A 24,713-nucleotide genomic window follows, 5' to 3' on the forward strand; every position below is an offset into this window, starting at 1 on the left:
TAGGGTTCTAGCAAGCAGTGTCGAGCGCCATCAGCATTTTTATCTTCTGTACCAAAGTAACATTCTTCCTCATCCTAAAAATATAATCCAGACCACAGAGCCTACCTTTCCTTTTATGGGTGTCTTAATATTCAGATGAGCATAATATTAATGTGTAAAAAGTAAGGCAATTTCAGGAAAGAGTGAAAAGTGAAATTGAAGCTGAATGTGCTATTATTATCTTCTTAATATTAAAAAAAACTCCTTACAAGGGACTTGTAATAAAAAAAGCTTAACCACATCATAACAGACCACCTTCTAGCTACCCAATTCAATGTGATATGCATATCCATGAAACTAAAACTGACCATAAGAAAATAGCCAGAAACTTAGTCAAATTAATGAGTATTGTTTTTCTACATCCAATAACAAAAATGTGCCTGCCACATATCATTACTTATCACACACAATCTCCTTAATCATCAACAAATTGCAAGATGATCGAGAATGTAGTTAGACTGTTAGCTCTTATGCAGTTCTACAATGGCTGTGTGACTGAGCCAGGAACAGGAGTGGGGAATGTGTGTATATGTAGGTGTTGATGGGAGAGGAATGTGGTTTGCTTTTATATTAGTGATGTGTGTTTATTGAGAAATAGCTGTATAATATAGTACAACTTTTTCCAGCTTCCCCTTGTTGCACTAGACTCTGGGCATTTTATAAGATAATGTTCATTTAACACGTAGATATGTGAGTCTTATAGTCTGTATAAATCTGTATAATTATAATATAGTTGGACATGACTATGAGAGATCCCCTAACCTTCATACGAATGATTAACTCATAAAGATTACCTTTAAAAATTTTTTAATTAAAAAAATTAAGAAATGGACACCTGGCAATCTTTGTGTTAGGGTAACACTTATTCTATTGTTTTATTGTCCTAGTGGCGAAGTAAGAGTTTCCTTATGTCTAGCAGAAATGCTATAAGGTTCATTTCAGACTGATATTTTTTCTCATTTGAACTGGCCAGAATTATCCTCAAAAACTGTAGATACTTAAAAATAGACTTCAAGTCACCCTGGAGCCTCTTTTTGAATCTGTTTCCATCTTTCCTTGTCAGGCTCCTTTTCCGTCCCTTTAGCTAGTCAGCTTTCTCTTTGAATACAGTTGGGTTCTGTACAGTTTTTTTTAGTGTGCTGTTCAAAATAGGATACTTTTCTCACTCTGACTAATGGGGAGGAGAGAAGAAGAATTATGTTTCAGCCTTGCCTACTCTACTCCTATTGATTTGTGCTGGTATCATATTGACTTTTAACACAATAGCACTGAATTGGTGATTCATATTCGGCTTCTGGCCATCCACCCACTCTCTTTCTGTTTTATTTGTTCTTATTTGCTTTTCCCCATCATGTCTTTGTGGTGCCTGATAGTTTTTCCAGGCTATATTACTCTGTTCTTGCCCTATTAAATATTTTTTAGCTGTTCTTAATAGTCAAGTGTTAATTTCTTCTAACAGCAAAATAGGGTCATGCTTTATAAAACACTGATCTGAACACATGGCTAATTTTGCTTAGCTTTTTTTTTCAAAACCACATAATGTCTGTTCACCTGTGTATGCAAAATATCACCTTTCATAGTATGTTATGTATAGTAGATGCTGAATAAATATTTATTGATAGTTAATGTCCACAGACCGTTGTACACAGTAACCATTTCAAGAGTTTGCAAGAAACACTGATTTTTTTTTTTTTTTTTTTTTTTTTTGTGGTACGCGGGCCTCTCACTGCTGTGGCCTCTCCCGTTGAGGAGCACAGGCTCCGGACACGCAGGCTCAGCGGCCGTGGCTCACGGGCCCAGCCGCTTCGCAGCATGTGGGATCCTCCCAGACTGGGGCACGAACCCATGTCCCCTGCATCGGCAGGCGGACTCTCAACCACTGCGCCACCAGGGAAGCCCGAAACACTGATTTTTTAAAAAGCATGCTTTGGCCTGTTTTTCTTTCCTGTTTACATTTAAACAATAAGGATGAAAAACTACAAACCAGAGGGCTTCTGTTGTTCTCAGTGAATAACTGAGATGGTGTTTGGTAGCATGCTCACAAGGTTTGTAGAAATTAACTTCACACCAGGAACTCTGTATTGAAATAGATTGTTTAAGAATAATTCTTCTCTTTGAGAAGGGTGAGAGATTAATCTGCAGAAATGTTCATGCTAGAGCTGTGCCTGTGTTGAAATTTGTCAGGGGGAAGATAAATGGGCCCTCCGTGAAAAGTAAATCGCACCATGGCTAATCCCTTGGGAAAGCTGGAGAATTGTTATGGTAGCAAAAGCAACCTCGAAAAAGGAGGCACCATCCCTGTTTACTTAGGAAGGAGGAAGATGGGGAGAAGACATGGGTGTAAAATGAGATGAAAGTGTGCTTGACTTTAAAAATATATTTATTCGAATATATACACGGGATGTAATTGTATCTGTATTTTGATTCTTTGGTGAAGCATTTGTATACTTTAAATTGAGAGTCGTACTTAGGGCTGATATTAAAAACATTTATTAGCAGTGCATCTAGGCACTGACCATTCAGAATGGATGTCAGGGGAGGTACCTGAGCCAGGTCTTGGTGACCCTATACAGTTGCCAGGTGTTAACCCTTTAGTTGCTGACTCAGAAGAAATTTGGGGGAGGTTGGAAGACCACTTAGGAGGCTCAGAGTAGTGCCCATTTTCTAACATGTCTGGAAGATACTAATATTTTAGTAAACAGTATGGCCCTTCTGGGTACACGATCTAAAATATCAGCCCTTATTCTAATAGAAAGTTAACTAGTAATTTTACTGAAAAAAGAACGTAAATTTTCTCAAAAAGATGGCATATATTAAAGGAAAACTCATGAAATTTCTGTGAAATTTGAAATGTGCATGAAATTTGAATATCAGATAAACAATAGCACTGTTTATTTGAATATCAGATAAACAACAAATTTTTTAATGTAAGTATATTCCAAGAAATATTTGGGACAAACTTATACTAAAACATTATTTATTGTTTATCTGATATTCAAATTTAACTAAGAGCCTTGTATTTTATCTGGCAACCCTAAACAGGATGCATTTAGCAGGAAATGTATCAGTATCCTATTGAAAATGTAAATGAAAGAGAACAGAAAGAGCCCAGCACATTGAGATCACCTGAACATATTTGACAAAGAGCTGCTCTGGAATTCCCGTGATATGGCAAGAAATATATTAAATGCAGAATTATAGAACTACAGATACAAAGGTTGCACATAATAAAATGCTTTTGAAATTATACTGAGGTTAGGTGGTACTTGCATTTAAAAGAGTTGTCTTTCCCAACTAAGAAAAGCTAATTCAGTCATCATCAAATAGCATTAATCAAGTGCCTGTCTGCATGGGACCCTGCAAGGTGTTTTACAAAGTGAGAAAACAGACATGGCGGATAGCCTTTGTCAGCCTGTAGTCTAGACATCTACACTGAAATGCAATCATAAAGGAGATAACTGAAGAAATATTGATAAAGGATCCAGAACCTCCACTCTAAATGGGGAGGAGAGAAGCTTGTCCAATTTGTAGGAAAGAGTTTTGTGAATCATTTAAAAATGCAGTTTTATTACAGCCAAACCTTGGTATATACAATTACTGTATATAGTAGATTCAGAAATATAGGCTGTTGTGCAGGGCAGGGTTTCTCAGCCTTGGCAATATTGACGTTTTGTACTGGATAATTCTTTGTTGTGAGGAGCTATCCTGTGCATTGTGGGATGTTTAGCAGCATCCCTGGCTTCTTCCCACTAGATGCCAGTTCCATGCCCTCTCCCAGCCCTGCCAATCAAAACTGTCTGCTCACATTGCCAAATGTACCCTGGGAGACAAAATTGCCTTGCGTTGAGAACTACCATTGTAGCAAAGTACGGGAGGGAGATCCCCAGCAATGAGGGGTGCAGGTGGGAGAGGGAAGAGGTCTCTTCACCCACAAATGTGTCCATAAAAGAGTTAGTTTTAAACATCTGCAATGTCCAGAAAGCTCTCATATTCAGTCACTACCTCAGGTATTAAAAATACTGATACCTGGCCTCACCCTAGAGATTCTGGTCTTATTGGTCTGGAGGAAGGCCTGGACAGCCTGACATTTTTAAAATGTCCCAGGTGATTCTAGGTTTAGAATGACTCTTTGGAGTAGTGGTCCTTCAACCTTAGTGAGCAGCAGAATCACCTGGAAGGCTTGTAAACACAGCTTTTTGGGCCCCAGTATTCCTGATTCAGTAGGTCAAGGGTGAGGCCTGAGAATCTGCATTTCTCACAAGTTCTCGGACGCCACTGATGTTGCTGGTCCTCGGAGCACACTTGGAGAACTACTAGTTTAGAGATGCACTTCTGGCTGCTCTTCACTTTCACTTGCCGAGGGAAGGAAGTGTGGCAGAGCAGCACACGTGGGATGGGTGGGTTGTAGAGGAGGAGCAGGCCTGTGTGGCTCCATCCCTGTTGAGCCCTATTTTTGTGTCTCCCTCCTGCAGGTGGAATATACACCCAGCTGTTCTCTGTGGTGCGGTAGAGCAGTCAGCTCCTACACCAGGACCTAGGGGTAAGCCTAGCTGAATTCTAGATTGCAATTTGGAATACACTGGTGTTCACACATCTAAGCATATTCTCCAGGGCTTGATCAGTCATGAAGCTGACAATTTGGTCCTCCTCTGCCAGACTGACTTATCTGTCTCTTAATTGGTTCTGACCACGGATGGGGAAAGAGAATAATTCATTGGACCCTTTCCCTTACCATGCATACCCTAATTCAGACCCTTAGACTTTTGTCTTGTTCTCCAGCATTGGAGAGAGAAGGTAGGACCAGAGGGCATACATATAATCCCTTCCTGAGGTCTGCCCACATAACTGTTTTTTTTTTTAACATCTTTATCGGAGTATAAGTGCTTTACAATGGTGTGTTAGTTTCTGCTGTATATCAAAGTGAATCAGCTATACATATACATATATCCCCATATCCCCTCCCTCTTGCGTCTCCCTCCCACCCTCCCTATCCCACCTCTCTAGGTGGTCACAAAGCACTGAGCTGATCTCCCTGTGCTATCCCTGTGCTATGCGGCTGCTTACATCTGGTAGTGTATATATGTCCATGCCACTCTCTCACTTCGTCCCAGCTTACCCTTCCCCCTCCCCATGTCCTCAAGTTCATTCTCTACGTCTGTGTCTTTATGCCTGTCCTGCCCCTAGGTTCTTCAGAACCATTTTCTTTTTAAAGATTCCATATATACGTGTTAGCATACAGTATTTGTTTTTCTCTTTCTGACTTACTTCACTCTGTATGACAGTCTCTAGGTCCATCCACCTCACTACAAATAACTCAATTTCGTTTCCTTTTATGGCTGAGTAATATTCCATTGTATATATGTGCCACATCTTCTTTATCCATTCCTCTGTCGATGGACACTTAGGTTGCTTCCATGTCCTGGCTACTGTAAATAGAGCTGCAATGAATATTGTGCCCATGTAACTCTTGATAAAACATAATTGTCGGAAACAGTCTAAAAATACGAAAAATGTTGGGAAGCATAAATTTAGCCTTTTGGGGTTGTGGCAACATTAAGTTTGTAAGTGTTCATTAAGATAGAAAATGAAAACAAAGAAGTCCTGAGAATTTCCTGGAATAACCCATCAGTGTCAAGGCCAAGTTCGCTGTCCCTCCCTTCTCTATCCTCCCCTCTGCTGAACTGGGTCTGCAAACCTCACTCTCTTAGTTACAGCAGTTGGCATTCCGGCACACACTCATGTTTCTAACTCACTGTCTTAGTAATCTGACTTAAATTTTGTTTCCCCACTATTGCTTGCCTGGTGATATTGTAATTCCAATTAATCAGGTTAAAAGTTGGCCTAGAAGAGGGTCATGAGACCCCACTGATATTTGTTCACAGACCACTGCAGCAGTCTTTAAGGGAATTGCCTGCTAAAGTGCTATACATATTAGAGCTACACATAAATATTCATATATTCATTGATGATGGATTGCATGAATAGAATAATGGACAAAGGTGGTTAGGAGAGCTAGTCTATTAGAAAAATTTAAAATACAACCCTACTGTCCTACAAGTAGAACTTGAAAATTGCTCCACCAAGGATATTTCTCATCTTCAGCCTTGTCATTCTATGCAAATTCTGGAAGACCCAAGGGGAATGCTAACCCTGCCTCTGCACAAGGAACACTAATTCAGTATAAGTTTGATTGTCTGTTAAGTGTAAGGTGTCTTTGTCCGATGTTGTGAGGGATGCCAAGATCAGTTAGTCATTTTCATCCCTGGAAACAGACTCTCCAGTTATAATCCTGGGCTGGAGTTTGGAGAAACTCCCTAGGACTGAATACGATCCCTTGTCGTAGCCCATATAGTCTAGAATCTTTTGAGAGGACTGGCACCCCTTAAGCCACCCAGTGGGTGTCCTCCTGCTCAGCCAAGTCTGGGAGCTGTGCAGACAGTGAAAATAGCACAGGCTTTGGAGTTGGGACTGAATTAGAGAACTTTTACTTGCCCGAAGTAAGTTATTTACCTAAGAGTCACTTTTCTCATCTGTGAAAGTGAGGTAATAAATATTAACCATGTGAGATGACACTAAGTGAGATAATTATGTAAAATGTCTGGCATTGAGTAGGTATTCAATAAAGGGTAGCTGCAGTGTCACTATTGTTATCATCAATAGCACCGAAATTGGATCCTAGGTCCAGATCTGAAACATGCAGTACTCTTGGGGCCATATGGAATGAAAGGGGAATCCTCAGGCTTGCAGAGGTTTGAAAGCAGACTAGTGGGCTCCCTCTGTGGCTGGCAGGAGCAAGGAGCAAGGACTGTTTCTCTCTCTGTGTTCACAACTTCACCTTTGGTGGCAGGTTGTGTGAACAGGGATGTGCCTCTTCAGGGCTGGGAAGCGATCCTTCCTGCCTCTGAGCTGGTCCAGTTGTCATCACATGCTGTGGTCAGTGTTAGTCTCCACATGTTAAGCAGATTGTGGAGATATTTGAGAGGTTCAGAGAGGACCATGCTGGTTTGAGGGTTGCAGTGTGTCATTGTGATGGTTAATTTTGTCATCTTGACTGGGTTATGGGGTGTCCAGATATTTGGTTAAACTTTATTTCTGGATGTGTCTATGATGGTGTTTCTGGATGAATTGTCTTCCCCAATGTAAGTGGACTACATTCAATCCATTGGAGGCCTGAATAGAATAAAATGTTGAGTAAGAAAGAATTCTTTCTCTCTGCTTGACTATCTTTGAGTTAGGATATTAGTCTTCTTCTGCCTTTGGACTCAGACTCGGACTAGAATTACACCATTGGCTCTCCTGGGACTCTAGCTTGTGGACTATAAATCTTGGTACTCTCAGCCTCCTTAATTTTACGAGCCAGTTTCTTATAGTAAATCTCTCTCTCTTCTATTGGTTCTGCTTCTCTGGAGAACTCAGACTAATACAGTCATCTGTGAAAGATGTTAGATTACATATTACAGGAAACAAAGAACAGGCGGTCTTGCCATTCAGACACAGAAGGGGAAGGGGTACACGTAGGAAGGTGCTGAGCAGTTAAATGCCATGTGGCAGAAAAAATGGGTTGAAATGCCACAGGCTAGCCAGAAGAAAGAGACTTGACAACAAGGCTGATTAAGTACTGCAACCAGATAACAAGGGTGAATGTAGAACCCAGTTCTGGAGAACAGGCTGAACATCCATGTTTCTTGAAACCTTGGGAGAAGGTCTTGTCTGGAGATAGAATTTGTGCTGAATCATTCCATGAATTTCCTTCTGAGACTGAGATAGGTTTATTTTGACCACTTGGAAGTCCAGGGGAACTTCTGGAAATTAGACTTTGATGGGATTTAATATAAGCAAAATTTTATTTATTTTTATAAATAAAAATCTAGGACTTGGACAATTGCTATTTTGCACTTAATGTTTGCAATTAATATTAAGTGATGTGGGGTAATTATGACTTTTGCCTCTATTAGAAGCGAAGGTCACATTGACTGAGTGAGGACTTAGGGCGTTTATCCTTCACTGTTTCTTCAGCCCTTTTGGGCACTGACTTGTTTGAAAATTGATACTGAGCTCAAGAAGGGGGAGGCGTCTTATGAGGTTTGAGTTTAGGATCTCAACATTGGAATTATTTTCCTTCCTTTGCCCATTCTTAATGCAATCAGTAAACTTTTCTAATACACCAACTTTGTGCTAGCTACTATACTGGACATGGAGGATAAAAAATAAAGATACTAACTATGCCATCAAAGACATAATCTTTATTTTTCCATTATCTGGCACAATGGGTTATTTAGTTAGTGAGTTACTTCTTTTTTTTTTCTTTTTTTTTTTGTGGTACGCGAGCCTCTCACTGTTGTGGCCTCTCCCACTGCGGAGCACAGGCTCCGGACACGCAGGCTCAGCGGCCATGGCTCACGGGCCCAGCCATTCCGCGGCATGTGGGATCTTCCCGGACTGGGGCACGAACCCATGTCCCCTGCATCGGCAGGCAGACTCTCAACCACTGCGCCACCAGGGAAGCCCAGTGAGTTACTTCTCAAATGGAGCACTTGAGCACTTGATTCTAAGTGTTATGAGTTGAATTGTGTGCCCTCAAAAAGATAGGTTGAAGTCCTAACCCCCAGTACCTCAGAATGTGACTTTATTTGGAAATAGAGTCTTTGCAAATTTATCTTGATTATAATGAGATAATTAGGGTGATCACTAATCCAATATGGCTTGTGTCCTTTTAAAAAGGAGAAATTTGGACACAGAGACAGGGAGAATGCCATGCGAAGACGGAGGATTGGAGTAATGCATCCACGAGCCAAGGAATGCCAGTAATTACCAGCAAACCACCAGAAGCCAGGAAGAGGCAAGGGGGCATTCCCCTACAGGGTTTAGAGGGAGCATGGCTCTGCTGATACCTCAATTTCAGACTTGTAGTCTCCAGAACTGTGAGACAATAAATCTCTATTTTATGCCACACGGTTTTTGGTACTTTGTTATGGCAGCCCAAGGAAACTAATGCATTAGGTTAGGAGACAGATATAACTAAGGAAAATACAATGATGTGTGTGCACTGATAAAGATGTAAAGGGATAGAAAGTTGCCCTCAAAGGGGGCGTTGGAAGGATCCAGTGCATAAGGAGAGAAAAGAACTTAAATGTGAGATGACATATAAGCTTGGTCTTCTAGTGGCCTTTGTGTTAATCGTATCGTGATGATCCTGATTCATTACTTCATCTCTGATTTAGGGTCCCCAAGATAGTCCAGCCTGGAAGAGTGTGGTGACATACACAGTGAAAATCAGAAGTGACACTTGAGCCATTTAAAAACACTTAAAGCATAGATACATTTCCACTTCCTTACACACATTTATGATTTTTAATTGTTGGACATTCTCTGTTTATCAGGCCCTGAATTGGTCTAAGTTTGGTTAGCATATTTGAATATTCATATTTTCTGGTATTTATATACCAGGATACAAAGGAGATCCACGTGAAATCCCTGGGCTCATGTACCCACCCAATGAGCAATCTGGAAAGGTCAAGGGTGGCTTTCTCTCTGCAGGCTTCAGTGGCTTTGATTTCTGAGTTTTTACAGACAGGATAAGACCCATTCTACACTCACTTCTTACATGACTTTTAAGCTTTCACATCTTCCTTTTCTGTAAGATTCTAGTGCAGTATCTACATCCATACAAATGCAGCTACACAAGCTGATCTAGTACAAAAAGTCAGGGACACAGAGACATAGGTTTCAGGGTAGATGAGTTTTCCATCAAAAACTACAATACGTACAGAAAGTTATAGACTGTGACAAATATCTTCCGCCTTTAGGATTAAAAATCAATTTGATTAACCATGACATATAACAAGAATTTTCACAACAGTGCAAAAATAGAAAGTCACTTTGGGGTGGGAATAGTTATCATATTTATATTCAATTTAGCATATTTTTTGATAGAGATGATGGGCTTTGTTTTTAAACACATTCTATTTTCTCCTATATTTTTCTTTGAGTCCTTAGAAGAAAGTTACTATACAAATTCTAGTTATTTTTATTGACTCCTATGTTACAGTGGAGCTAGATGAATAGAGTTTAAAGTCAAGAGTTGCTAGATATTTCCAGGCCACTTGGCACCTCAAACAGGTAAGCACTTTCTCTCAAAGAGAAGTGTCCTATGTGTTGATCTTACTCTGCTCCAGCAGTTGGCAATTATCTGAAGTTTTAAGTATCTCTTTAGAATTTCCAGCTTTTTCAGGGCCAATTTCTATTCAAGGTTCTTATAGCTATTCTCTTATGACATTTATCATTCCAAGCATTTGAACATCCATATTAACACTCACAGGTGTCTTTGCCATGCATTTTTTTCATTTGCCTGTCCAAGCTCGTTCTTCAGATGGTAAATTTCCTAAGGTCAGTGAGTGTGTGTATATGTGATTCTCTTATATAACTGGGTTTTGTCCACAGGGCATGTTCAACTCATGTTGCTATGGTGAAAATAAAGCCCAGAACCAACCATGCAGCTCTCTCTGCCAAGGAGGAGTGGTCTTCCCTTCTCCCTCTTCTTGCCCCACACTGATGCAAAGATTCTAGATCTCCATTCTCATGGATCTATGAAATTCTTACTTCCTGTTTTACCCTCTCTCCTCTCCTAAGGAATATGTGTGTTTTCATCATTTTCATCCTTTATCACAGAAGTAGAGAAGTGCTTGACTCTTTGTGGAGTCACAGCCAACCCACCACACCTAGTCATCTTACCTCATTAGCATGTGTGCACAGGACACTAAGAAGAGGAGGGAAGAAGTTAAAGGGACATTCTGCCCAGTGTCCTGAATTTTCAAATATTATCTCCCAAGGAAATAGACTATAAGACAGAACAGAGTTCTCACCTAGATATGCCATTTCCTCACTGGTGACCCTGAGTTAGTTACTTCATATCTGGGAGTTTTGATTTCCTCATCTGTAAAATGGGAATAATACACCCTGCTTGCCTTGTGGGTGTATTCATACAAATGCAAGGTAGAACTATTTGGGGGCCAGTTACAGTGATCATGAACCAGTCTTAAGATGGTCAACATATTTTGTGTGTTCAGACCATTCTCTTTTGTTGACTGCCTCACACTTCAGCCCAGGGTGCACATCCCTCGCTCCTTGTTGATACTTCTTGGACTGTGATGGGGCCAGTTGCTTCTGCGAGAAGAAGGGCTGTGGTGAATTGAACAGATATCCAGTCGAATAGCAAAATACTTGAGCAACTCTGTGCTGCATGAAATGACTTGGTAGACTATACTGAAACTAATAAATATTGTATTATGAAGTTTTACCAAATTTAGGAAATAGTTCCTGGGGAGCATTTCTCTAGCATGTTCCTGAAGGAGTCTATGTTGTGGAGCTTTCTTTGAGGAAAGAGCCTATATGCAGCAATTATTTGGCTGAACCACATGAAATTGCAATATTCAACCATTTTTGACCTGCAAAAGGACAATTATATGGAATTCAACCCGATACCTCTTGTTACACCCCCACATTCTGCTGGGGATTATGGAGTCACAGCCTGGTCCTGGGGCCCTGTAGTCATGATGACAATAAAATTCTGCTGAAGAGAACTCCTAGCTGTTACAAAAGAATGTTTTCCCAAATTTTGCCAGTCTGCCGTATGTCTTTCTTTAATTAAAAACAAAGACATGAAGTGTAGCTGCTATGTGTCTGGCAGAAGTCTGTTTACGCCTGGAATTAGTAAATTTCAAGATGCTTCTTTACAGTGACTGGCAAAAGCTGCAAAAGCAAAATATGTAAACAGAAAAGAACTCCATGGCTAGGCGGGTGCATACTCCAAAGAGTATTAACTTGCATAATAAATAGTTCAATATTCAGGAGATTATAAAATAGCAATTACTGTTGAGTTTCTATATTAGGGATTGCTAACAAACAAAGACACTTAAAATGCAATAGTTTGCTTTTACAAAGAAGTTCTCCTAAAATCTTTATTTTGAAACAAGATTCTATTTATTTTTTAAAGAGTTTTGACATCCTTTGCACATTTCTTTGAAAGAGAAGCAGAAATATTCTAGCTAAAAACAAAACCAAAAAATACTAATAAACAATCTATCGCAAAAAAAATAATGAGCCATTAGTTTTTTTTTTATCTGTTAAAAAAAAAGAGTACCGGGCTTCCCTGGTGGCGCAGTGGTTGAGAGTCCGCCAGCCGATGCAGGGGACACGGGTTGGTGCCCGGGTCCGGGAAGATCCCACATGCCGCGGAGCAGCTAGGCCCCGTGAGCCATGGCCGCCGAGCCTGCGCGTCCGGAGCCTGTGCTCCGCAACGGGAGAGGCCACAACAGTGAGAGGCCGGCGTACCGCAAAAAAAAAAAAAAGAGTACCTGCTTCGTAGAGTGTTTTCCTCATGTGAGAAGAATACAGGGAGACCAGCGGGGAAGTGTGGAGTCAGACGATGCAGTAGTAGGCGGTATACTCAGGCAGGGGGTAGAAACAGAAGTCATTACATGTGAAAAAATCCACAGCCTACTTATGCTAATAGAAGGGTCAATCCTTCTAAAACACCATCAGTGTTTTTAAAAATGACTCAAATGTTCCAGGCATTGTATATCCAAGTGCAGTTTCTACTTGCTTGACATACTGTAAGCATTTAATATTGGAAAAGAAATATAGCTTTTTAAGTTGGTGTATTTTTTCAGTAAATGTTGTAGTTTTAATGCCCTTACATAGAACTTAATTTTTCAATAACATTGGCTTTAGAGTTTTATATGTGTATATATTACATTAAGCCATTTGATTAAAAGTATATCTACACATATAAACCTATTTTTATAAATCTTTGTTTCCTGCTACGAAGAGAACATGGTGACATCAAGGAAGTTTCTATTTACACTGGTTTGTCTGAGGAGATCCTTGTTAAAACGATGCTCTTGGAGCTGGGATGGCTTCATTTGTTAGGCTAGTGGTTGCCCCAGCATGGTTGAGAGCTGAAAGGATGAGAAAGGAGAAGACCAAGAAAATGAACATTCGTTGATTACCTGTTGGGTGCTGGGAGCTGTGCTGAACAGTGGAAGGCTCTGTTAAGTTTATATTACACCCCAAAGTTTATTACACACTTATATTACAAAGTTATTATATTATATTACAAAGTTATATTACACAATGTTAGGTTTATATTATACCCCAAAGTTAGCCACATCATCACAATGTTCCCAACAGCTCCAGGGTTTAAAAACTCCCAGGATGCCAAACAAAGGGACAGTTTATCTTTTGGTGTGCAGAAGCCATCTCTAATTAAGACACTATAATTATGCCCCTGCCTCATTAGGAGATGCATTTCCAATAAAATTTTACTTCTTATATTTAATGATCTTTATCAAACATTTTTGAAATATTTATATTGTTTTGTTAAACCGTGTACTACTAATGCTTAAAAAAAAACCCTCTGTGCAGAATAATGTTTTTTTAATACTTAAGACCTCATGATAACAGGATATTTTTTAAATTAAAAAAATTCAGTTTATATACTTTTTTGCTGCAGAGAAGTATGATAAGATAATCAATAAAGGACTTTCAAATATTAAACACTTATTATAGTAAGATAAAACAGTATGAGAAAAGAGAAATGGAAACACAATTTCAGTGGGAAAAAAGAATCATGTAAAATTTGCAACTATTTAAGCAAACTTGGTTGAATCTATTTTTCAGTGGATGTTGATGAGTGTCAAATCACTATGGCATTTATGTCCCATTGAATTCATTGAAAAAGGTAATGTAAAGTTGTATTTTAAAATGTCAGTATTATATCCTTTACAACTATTTTCGCTTATGATTAATTTAAGATGTCAACTTGAAATGTATGAGGGACACGTAGTTTTTCAAATTTATGGGCATTTTCTCCTGCCTCCTTATGTGTGTAGGCTCAAAGAAGATGCTCCTTGAAGGCTGAGCCTTTAAAGAAGTTTAGACTTCAGTTTATCTTCTTTTGACTATTTCAAAAAGCCTTCAATTTTTGGTACACTGCAAGGTAGAATACAGACAAACATGATTTCTTCACTCATTTCCACCACCAATCCCTGTCCTTGTTCTGTATTTGCTTATTGCCCTCCCATAGCACGTGAAGTCAAAGACAGTGTGTTGCTCAGTGGTGGCACTTTTGGAGTGTTTAATAGCTATATTTGAAAATTTGGCTCAAATATTCATTTCTTTATGGCCTGAAAAAACTTTTTTTCTATGATAATTTACTTACTTAGAAGCTCAGTTCATGTGATCAAATATTTGTTTTAGATGTAGATGAATGACAGTCCAGGCTTGTGCATTGTGCAAACTGTGTGTCACGTTCTTCTGCCACCATGCCTCCTGGCTTTCCTCTTGGTGACTAGGTATCTCCTTTTCTCTACTAGGATGGGCATTTCCTCCATTTGTCACATGTGGGAAAAAAATTTAGAGAAGTCACTGCTTTTGTTACAGCTTCTTTGTCCTTCCAGGTGCTCTTAAAATCTTAGCCACTGTCACTTGAATCATCTTTAAGTGATCACATTTACTCCATATTAGACGATAACTAGGGACTTCCCTGGTGGTGCAGTGGTTAAGAATCTGCCTGCCAATGCAGGGGACACGGGTTCTATCCCTGGTCCGGGAAGATCCCACATGCTGCGGAGCCACTAGGCCCGTGCGCCGCAACTACTGAGCCTGTGCTCTAGAGCCCGCAAGCCACAACTACTGAAGCCTGCGTGCCTAGAGCCGGTGCTCTGCAACAAGAGAAGCCACTGCAATGAGAAGCTCGTGTACAGCAACAAAGAGTAGCCCCCGCTTGCCGCGACTAGAGAAAGCCCGCACGCAGCAACAAAGACCCAACGCAGCCAAAAATGAATTAAGTAATTAATTACAAAAAAAAGATAACTAACATTTGGTCTTTGTATCCCTCTGACGTCTTGATACTTCCAAATCTTCATTCCATATCCCGTTTGCTAATATTTCACATTTTGTCCTTTAAAATTACTATAAGTACTAAACTGATACATGCTAAGTATAAATGCAAAGTTGTCAAATCCATAAATGTTGTTGCTAGGTCTGGTCTAACTTAGTCATGATTGCAATTCTGCTTTATTGCGAAAGAGAAGTCTAGGATGCCATCATAAAAGTCTTCTGAGCTCCCATACAACGTTTCTGCAGAGGTTATATTGGGACTTGCCAGTATTCAATGCTACTTACCTTTCATAAACATGCCATATCAGGGTGGCCTGCCCTTGGAAATGTAGCAGAAGTTGAATATAAATGCCCAGGGGCTGTTCCTGGTGCAATAGCTTGTTTAGTTAATGCAACAACTCTTTCCATAAATATATTTGTAACCCTGGTCTGTCAACATCAGTATAGTCTCAATGATATGTCAGTTTTTAGAGAAAATCAAAACGTAACTAAAAATTTTGCAGGCCCTGACTATGAAATGTTACAACTTTCATAACCAAACCTTCTACTTTTTGTTTGCTTCACCTGAATTCTTGTGGCAATCAAATCAGAAAAATAGTCTCCATAATTTAAAAAAATATGCAGCAGTATTAAATATATATTCAAGATATCTTATCACCTGAATCAAAATGTGTTCTCTTATCTTGACTTTTTTTTTTTTTTTTTTTTTTTGCGGTACGCGGGCCTCTCACTGCTGTGGCCTCTCCCGTTGCGGAGCACAGGCTCCGGACGCGCAGGCTCAGCGGCCATGGCTCACGGGCCCAGCTGCTCTGTGGCATGTGGGATCTTCCCCGACCGGGGCACGAACCCGTGTCCCCTGCATCGGCAGGCGGACTCTCAACCACTGCACCACCAGGGAAGCCCTATCTTGACATTTTTCCATGAGAAATCAACTAACATTACCCTAGAAGGTGTTGTCTAAGAATGTTAAATAAACTTTTCTTTCTGGATGCCTTTTTGGCAACTGAGAAAGATCAATAAATTATATGAAAACTCTGGCTGAAAGGAAAATATCTCAATATGAAGTAAAGCTTGTGGCATGTTCAAATTGCAGTATCTGGTGAGGCAAAGAAAACTGATTAAATATTATTTCACGTTTTTCAGAAAGATCTTTAAAATTATTATTTCAATTGATTTCTTTATGAATTTTTTATTAAATATTTGGACTTTAAAAAAATCTATTGAGCTCCTTGAATCATCAGATAACCATCATTATTATCCAGTGGAATAAGCTTCATTTTAAAAAATTTAATATTAATTATTTTATTTTATTTTTTTAAAACTTGTTTTATTCAAGTACAGCTAATTTACAAGGTTGTATTCATTTCTGCTGTGCAGCAAAGTGATTCAGCTTTACATACGTATATATATATATTCTTTTTTGTATTCTTTTCCATTATGGTTCATCACAGGATGTTGAATATAGCACCCTGTGTTATACAGTAGGACCTTGTTGTTTATCCATTCTGTATATAGTAGTTTGCATCTGCTAGTCCCTAAACTTCATTAATTACGTTAGTGACTTTAGCACATCTCCTAATTCAGAAACTGCTGGGTTATGAATGTGACAATGATTTTGTAACATAATACTGAGGGACATGAAATATGAAAGGGCCATCAGATATCAAAGACAGGTTTTCAATTAGCCCTGCTAATAAGCTACTCTAACCTTTCTTTACACCACAAAATACCCTGTGAGTAGGCAATGGCAGTAGACTGAGCAGGGTTAAGACCAGCACTAATGCACTGGGATACACTGGTAGCCTGCACTAGATGTTACAATATTGAAATTGAAATAACTTTGCATCAGTTGATAGACAATCACTGGCCCAGTCCCAACTGCACCTATCTCACCTGTTTTCCTGAGCTACCTTGGCTTCAGTCTGGACCTCTACACCCACCCAGGATCTAGGAATTAACTAGGTAGCCCCTGGCAGGACAGCTGGTCTCGAGGATCCTGCTTCAGCACATTGACCAGCATCTGTTCTGATTGGTCAGTACCTAGAACTTCTAGTTGCAGAATATTTTAAATATTACCCATGGTTAAAAGTATCATTTTATAGTCTTGAACTTGATTTTTGGCCCTTTGCCTTTTCCTTTCTTTGCAGAACTGTTGGGCCCAATTTTTCACAGTTTGAGAATAGGAATAAGCCCAGGGTTGATGGCATATACTTGATTTATGCACATTTTCGTGCATTTGCTACTTGTTCCTTGGTTCCGTGTTTCATGATGGTGGTGTCACTGTTCTCCTACACCGTAATTTCCCTGCGCACTTCACTGCTCCTTCATCGCACAGGAAACTGTAAGGGTCAGTGATCTCCGGTGCCACCACTTCCATTTCCTCATTACAAAAATTGACCTTCTTTCTGTTGTTTGAAAGGGCTCAGGCCACTGTCATTCAGATTTCAGGACCATTGAACAGTAATAACAGTATAGGAGGAACAGGCAACCACCGCAGCAGCCGGGCATTGTGCTCTCTTCCTGGAATCCATTTTGGATTTCTTAGTCTAGCCAGCAGGCGCTGTTTGCTGCCTTTTGCCAGCTTTTTATTTTACAGTAATTCCCCACTTGTCATTAAACCATTTAGCTGTGTTAAAGCATTGTGCTCTACTCTGAATATTTGCCAAGGTTCTTGTGCTTTCTAGGCAATTTCATGTTCATAACTCACATCATGCAACTCAGTATGTACAACTAGCATCACAGAAAAATTTAGTTAGTAATTCCTGTTAAACGACCAATTGCCTTCTCATCATTTATGAATTTGGTGAGAGTGTGTGTGTGTGTGTGTGTGTGTGTGTGTGTGTATAAGAGGTACTGATGTGAAACTAGTTCAGAAATGAAAAAATAAAAGCACCAACAAAAATTAAAACCAGACCTCTCAGGTTTTTCTGTAGGGTGTTTCAACTGTTTATTCTTTCATTTTGTGTCTACTGCAATCCCACTGAGACCACTTTCTGTATATCTAGTTGCTCTTTGAATAGGAATGTTATTCATTGGAAGTAAGATATTAGGATTCAGAATTATCATTATTAACTTAAAAGTAATAGTTACTTAAAAGTAATAACCTCTAAGTACTAGACAAAACTTTCTGTGTTAATAGTACAAATGATGTTCATGATAAAATCCATTATTGTAACTTAGGTATATTATCCCACTTGATCAGAAGAAGACAATTCACTAACTCTTTGTATTTTAAAAGGAGGTTGTATCATTTCTCCCATTCAGATCAATGTACAGTCATAAGCATATAGTTTACTACTATTCCTTTTAAAATAGGAATTTCTTAGATTTTAGAATCATGGAATCAGGAGCTATTATGTTCTTTTTTTTTTCAAAAACCATTTACTATATGCCACGGAGTGTGTCGAAGATAACATGGTAGAAGACAAATTCCCCACCCTTAAAGGGTTTATAAAATAAGTTTATGTTTTGCAATAATCTTTTTATTAAACTGTTACTTTTAGAATTTATTTTGAGTGGAACACAATAGCTTTAGGATTTAATTAAATGACAAATAATTGTCTCCATCACAGGATATTGTACATTTAAAAGTCAGTGGATGGCTAACCAGCTGAACAACAAGGCTGTGATACTAAATGAAATATAATTTAACCAAAAATTAGTTTTGAAGGAATTCTAACTTTCTATGACTTTGAGACTTTAGTTGAAGGCTTAGAAAAATGATTTTCCAATGAGTAATTGCAATCTGTATTTGTAGGTAACTAATTTCATTTCAGGTTTTCTTCATTAAAAAAATCTTAAAGTATAGCTTTATGGTGAAAAGAAACAAACTTTTTATCTATGATGTCATAAAAATGTATGATATTTTAAAATATAATCTTTAAGTTTCTAAACATGTATTAATATATTGGTTTCTTTTTATTTAAAAATGTTTAATAGTTTGTTAATGCAGTTTACTTTAATGGCCCCCAGTGTAATGATTTGGTAGTAATTACTCAAATATTACCTCTAGCTGAGAAACTCCTTTTATATATACATTTTGTACTGCTTGCGGTAATATGCACGAGAGCTTAGCTTAGGCAATTCTGAACAACATTAGCATCTCTTATTTGAAATGGGGCTTTAGAATACAAAAATATAATAATTTCTCTGAATAAAAAAAGAATTAATTATGCAACCTAAGGAGAGAAATAAGGAGCAAGCAGGTGTAACACACACCCCGGAGGAAACAGGCCCGTATGCAAGCATACTATAACTCTATGTGACCAAGGAAGAAAAAAGAAGTCATACATTGCATATTTCTAGGAGAGCAGTTCTTTTTATCAAGTCAAGGAAATCCAGTACGTGTCTGCATCCAGATTTTGTGCATGGCCTAACTGAGCCAAGGATTTAGAAATAGCTTATTTTGTGGTCAGAATCATGTGATTTTCACCAACTGATGCACGCTGTTGGTGGAATTTCCTGACCAAGCCTTTTTATATGAACCAAGGGGTTTCATAGCTGAAGGAAAATGAGGCAGTTAAACCTCCACATCTTAGTCACAGATGTTGTCATAATGACCATTGGCAGCAAACAAGACTTCAATGGGCTCCAGCAATGCCAATCAGAAGCTACTTCTCTTTGGGCTGATAGAAGCGTGAGAAGGGATTCCCTGTATCATAGAACTTGTACCTTTAATGCCATTCCTTATAAGAGGGGAAGAGCATCTGCTTGGGGAAGAGGGTCTCACTGATTTTGGGGTAAAGGTTGGTTCCACCCAATCTGAACATTTTGATTGCTTGGTTTTTTTGGAATAGAGGTATCCACCATCATTTATTTGTCATCAACAGTGTGTAAATTAGTTTGACTTTATTTAAGATAAGATTCTCTGCCATGGTTTTGTCTGTAAAACTGGTTATCAGTCGTGAACCAATAATACAACTTTCTAAAAAAATTCTGAAAACCAAGGTTGTTTTCAGTTTACTGTAATTTTTCCATTGTGCCCCAGACTACTTGTAGGAGGGGAAAGTAGAACTGTCTGAACAACAATGGGGATATTTTGGTTGCAAAAATGGAGGAATTAACTACATTAAGTTAAAAGCACTTTAAAAATGGAAATGCAGATTAATTTTTTTTCCTGGGAGACATGCCCAGAAATTTGAAGTGATAGGAAGAAGTACCTTGGATTATATTATCAATTCTCTTGACATAGCAACTTTAACCTAGAGCTGGAAATACAATGCTGTAAGAAAAATACTTCTTTCAACTTACACTGAATGGAAAGAGCACCCCCCCAAAGCCACAGAGGTAAGAAAGCTGTCTCATTTTCTACACCTCACTATAAAAAGAACAGTTTTCCTCCTTGGTTTTAAGGCTGCTAATACCTTCCTTCCCAAAGGAGGACACTGTCCAGGAGAGAGAAGTTAGTCAGTTTGCTTTCTTACGTAATCAGACAAACTCAAATAGTTGGTTCTTCATTCTTGCTAGTTCTCACCAAGAGTGTATATTAATTGCTGTAAAGCAGTGATTCTCGAGTCTTTGTTAATCTGTAAATCAGCACGACAAAAGGCCTTATGCCCCCCTATCCTTAGTTACCATCATTAAAATATTTCTGTAGGATGAAAAAGAATAGTACTTCCTCTGATGGCTCTGCTCATAAATGAGGTAGTCCCTATTTTTTTGTTAAAACTATGGCAAAGATAATAGTACAATGACTGTTATAAAAAATTGCCTAGAGTCAAATCATACTTGAAACACTACTGTTCCAAAATAAATATTTCCTATTTATAGGTTCAGCCCGTGGGTCACTGGCACCCTGCATGGCTTTTGTAGGAAAGCAGTGCCGCTTTAAATAAATTAAAAATTCCCATACAAAACAAACAAAATATTAGAAATGCTGCCTTCAGATGGATTTATCCAAGTATAAATACTGTTGGAATAAACACTGTTGTCTGAATAGAGAAGGGAAAATGAGCAGACAAAGGGAACATTCTTGAGTGATTTTTTTTAGGTGCACTTGTATCATATCATCTTACTTAAGCAGTCTAACAAACTTACGAAGTTTCAGACAAGAAATGAAATGTGATATTATGAAATATGCAAACTAATTTTTCACAGAAGGGTTGCATAAAAATGGGAGCAGGAGGTGGGGAGAGGGTAGAGAGAAGGATTACAAAGGGGCAGACGCGAGGAAGCTTTTGGGGTTGATGCAAAATGTTCATTATCTTGATTATGGCAATGGCTTCACAAGTATGTATGTAGGTCAAATCTTATTAAATTGTTTGCTTTAAATAAGTACAGTATATTTTTATGAAAATAATGCATTGATGGGATTTCCCTGGCGCTCCAGTGGTCAAGACTTCACCTTCCAATGCAGGGGGTGTGGGTTCGATCCATAGTCGGGGAGCTAGGATCCCACATGCTTCACGGCCAAAAAACCAAAACATAAAACAGGAACAATATTGTAACAGACTCAATAAAGACTTTAAAAATGGTCCACATCAAAAAAAAAAAATCTTAAAAAAAAGAAAAAAAAAGAAGAAAATTATGCATTAGTAAAGCCATTAAAAAGCCAAAAAAAAAAAAAGGCAAAGCAAATGTTAGAGCTATTAAGAATGTTGCCCAATGGTGGCAGTTGGGTCTAGTTCCATCTAAATATAATTGCCTTCCTCCTTTCACTTTTGTTTAGTACCTCTGGGACAGGGAGACTGGAAATAAGCAGAAAATGCAAGATTGCCGTATAACAGATATTTGGGAAATGACAGCAAAAGTGAAACAAACAAGCAAACAAAACCCAAAAAACCTACCTTTCCTAACTTTTTGGAAAAAATGAAACAGATAAGAATCCCAAGAGTTTATCCTTATAGAGTTGATGAACAGTCTAGTCGATAATTTGCACATTTGTGAATTTGCTTTTTTCATCAAGTAAAAACAGATGAAACACACATTTTTAGCCTATCAGATGGTGTGCTGGGGGAAATAGTAAGTAGTATCAGTCCCTGCCTTTTAAGTGTTTATCGTCAGTCTAAAGAGGGCTACAAGCACAGGCAGGAGGAATGTCATCATAAGGAGGACTGTGAGAAATATTGAAACCAGAGAGCCACATGCTTTGCCACGTTCAGGAAGCACAGCAATGGTGGGGGATCAGGCTGGTTGCCCAGTGTCCTGGCAGTCATCCCACTCTAGCATGGCTTCCTTGAGTAATGTGGGCACCATATCAACTGTCTCTATACCTCATTTTTTTTTCCACCTTCTTCTTTTCTTGTTCATTAGTCGCAGGAATATTGTGCAAATTGAGGAGATGTCTCCAAGTACTTCAGGATTCTTAAAAGATATAAACAAATACAAAAATACTGTGAGGTTCTAAGAAGTCCACACTTTTCTTTTACATTTGAATAATAATGAAAACAATCTTATCATTTAAGAGTGAATAGCAAAACATATTTGTGGTTTGGTTTCAGGTTCTCATGGAAAATGCAAACGAGAAATGTGTTGTATAAACAAATCAAAAACAAGCAGTAGTTTTTCCCCAGTTAAACCAGAGTTTAGAATACATCTCTTTTAATTGTTTTGACTTGGGAGAATCTTATTTTGGGGACAAACTGCAAGATTCAAAAAGTGGGAAAGGTCTTCTAGGAATTATTCCTATTCGAGGAGAAATAAGTTCAGGGTCGGATGGCCTCGCAACACATTACTAGGAGCTAGAGTGAGAGGATCTGACATTTACTATAGGCCTGTGTTGTGCCAGGTAGTTTGTTAAATGTTTTAAATGCACTATCTAATTTCATCCTGCTAACTGTGCTACAAGTTAGGTACTGTTATTAGCGACATTTTGGAAAGGAGGAATGGAGGTTTAGGTAGTTTACTGACTTGCTAAGGCCACACAGCTAGTAAAGTCAGAGACAGCTTTTAATCCCAGATCTGCCTGATTTTGGAAACTGCTCTTAAACACAGAAGGCTCAGCACCTCAACCCTATGGCTTTCAACTCCAGAAGGAAAACAGATCTGTTTTGCTAAGGGCCAAGTTCCAAGTGCCTCATAAAATCTATGTCATTATATCTTTTACTTCCCTAGCCCTTATCTTTCCTCTCACCAAATACCATTATTTGATGTGTATTTTGAATGTGGTAACCAGATACATTTAGAAAAAAAATCTTGGTCTGGAAGCAGTGACAGGACACACTGTAAGTACAATTGGCAGCACTGTGTTCCCAACTTACCACAAAAAACATACGAACTCTTTGTGCCTAACACGTTACACAATATGCTCCTTGGCTTTAAGAAAACATTAGTTCATGTTCTTACTCTACTCAGTCTGCCAGCCTCGAGAACCGAGAGGTTCATTGTTATATGCAGCTGTCATTTGTTCCATCCCCTGGCTCTCTCTGGCTTCAATATCTTTGTAGTATTTAGTGAAAGTAATTTTCAGTTGGAAATCTTCTGCCCTTTCAGTAAGTGCAAGTATAACACTTCATCAACGGCCAAAGAATTCCGAGCTATCTGGGATGTATCAGGATGGTTGATAAAACCTCACCGAGCAACCTATGATAGTACATCCCATCATAAATTAAAAAAAAAAAAAAAAGGCAGAAAGGGCCTTTGTCAGTGTTTATCTGAAGCGCTTTTATTCTTTGCCCTTGATTTCCTCTTCAGAAAATTGATGCGCCCTTAAATTGAAGCAAGAGGGTTGACAGGTGATGGTTAGTGTGATAACTGCTCAGATTTCATCAGCCAGTGTTTTTCTGGTTGTGCAATTGTTGGAACTTTCAGCTAGATTACCTGTCATCCACTACATCAGATAAAAGAGGCAGAGTGGAAAGATGCAGTTTTGCCACTGTACCTTATAGGAAATGAAAAGTGCAGGTGTGGTAACAGTAGCGAGAAAGAAGTACAATTATTTTCTAATCAGGCTATTTCTTTGAGAAAGTTGGTGCCTAAATTGGCAACCATTGGGCAAAACCATTGCTGAATTTGCATTGGTAAATTTACAAGAAATGAAAAGAGCGGTCACTCACACTGTAGGTAGTGCTATAAGCTCTCTCTTCTCGATCCATTTTATTCCATAAAATGAAGTAGTCGTAGTTTATTTTTAGATACAAGAAAAATGTTCCTATTTTGGGTACATCTCAATATGCTGATGTTGACCCTATATTTTGATCTGCTGTTAAGCTGTTTGAAACTGTGAAAGGAGACATTATTCTGCACAAAGTTTTACGGAAAAACTTTGTGGCAAGAAAGATTGGAAATAGCACATTTTGGGGGAATTGTACTCAATTAAGTCAGAATAATTTTGTGACAAATATTTTTTTCCAGATTTTAAAAGCAACATAGGAATCCAAATAGGAAAGACTCTGGATAAATGTGTTTTTATTTGTGAGATTGTTACAAATCTCTGCACTGTTTCCTAAACATCTGATTATATGGAATGAACTAATTTTATCCCTTTCAATCTGGCACTTCTTTAGAAGAGAAACAGTATTTGAATACAGTTGTCTCATGACAAATGGAAATCTGTTTTACCTGAAAAGTAAAAGGGGCACCTTGTTTCCTGATAGGATGAGAGAGAGCTGGACACTGTGATCTTACCACATTAAATAAGGCCCCTTTGGATCCCCACTAGAAAAGACAAATTTTCAGAGTTTCCTACAATTATCCATGATCATTTATTTTCCAGGGTCAAACTTAACATCCAAATCTGGTTTTCAGACAAGGAACAATTGTTTGTTATGAGGACAAATTAATGATTTTCCATAGCACAGTCACACAGTTAGACCTGCCCATTTCAATTTAGTTGCACA

Source organism: Lagenorhynchus albirostris, chromosome 8 (assembly GCF_949774975.1).
Source record: "Lagenorhynchus albirostris chromosome 8, mLagAlb1.1, whole genome shotgun sequence".
NCBI classification, from domain to species: Eukaryota; Metazoa; Chordata; class Mammalia; order Artiodactyla; family Delphinidae; genus Lagenorhynchus; species Lagenorhynchus albirostris.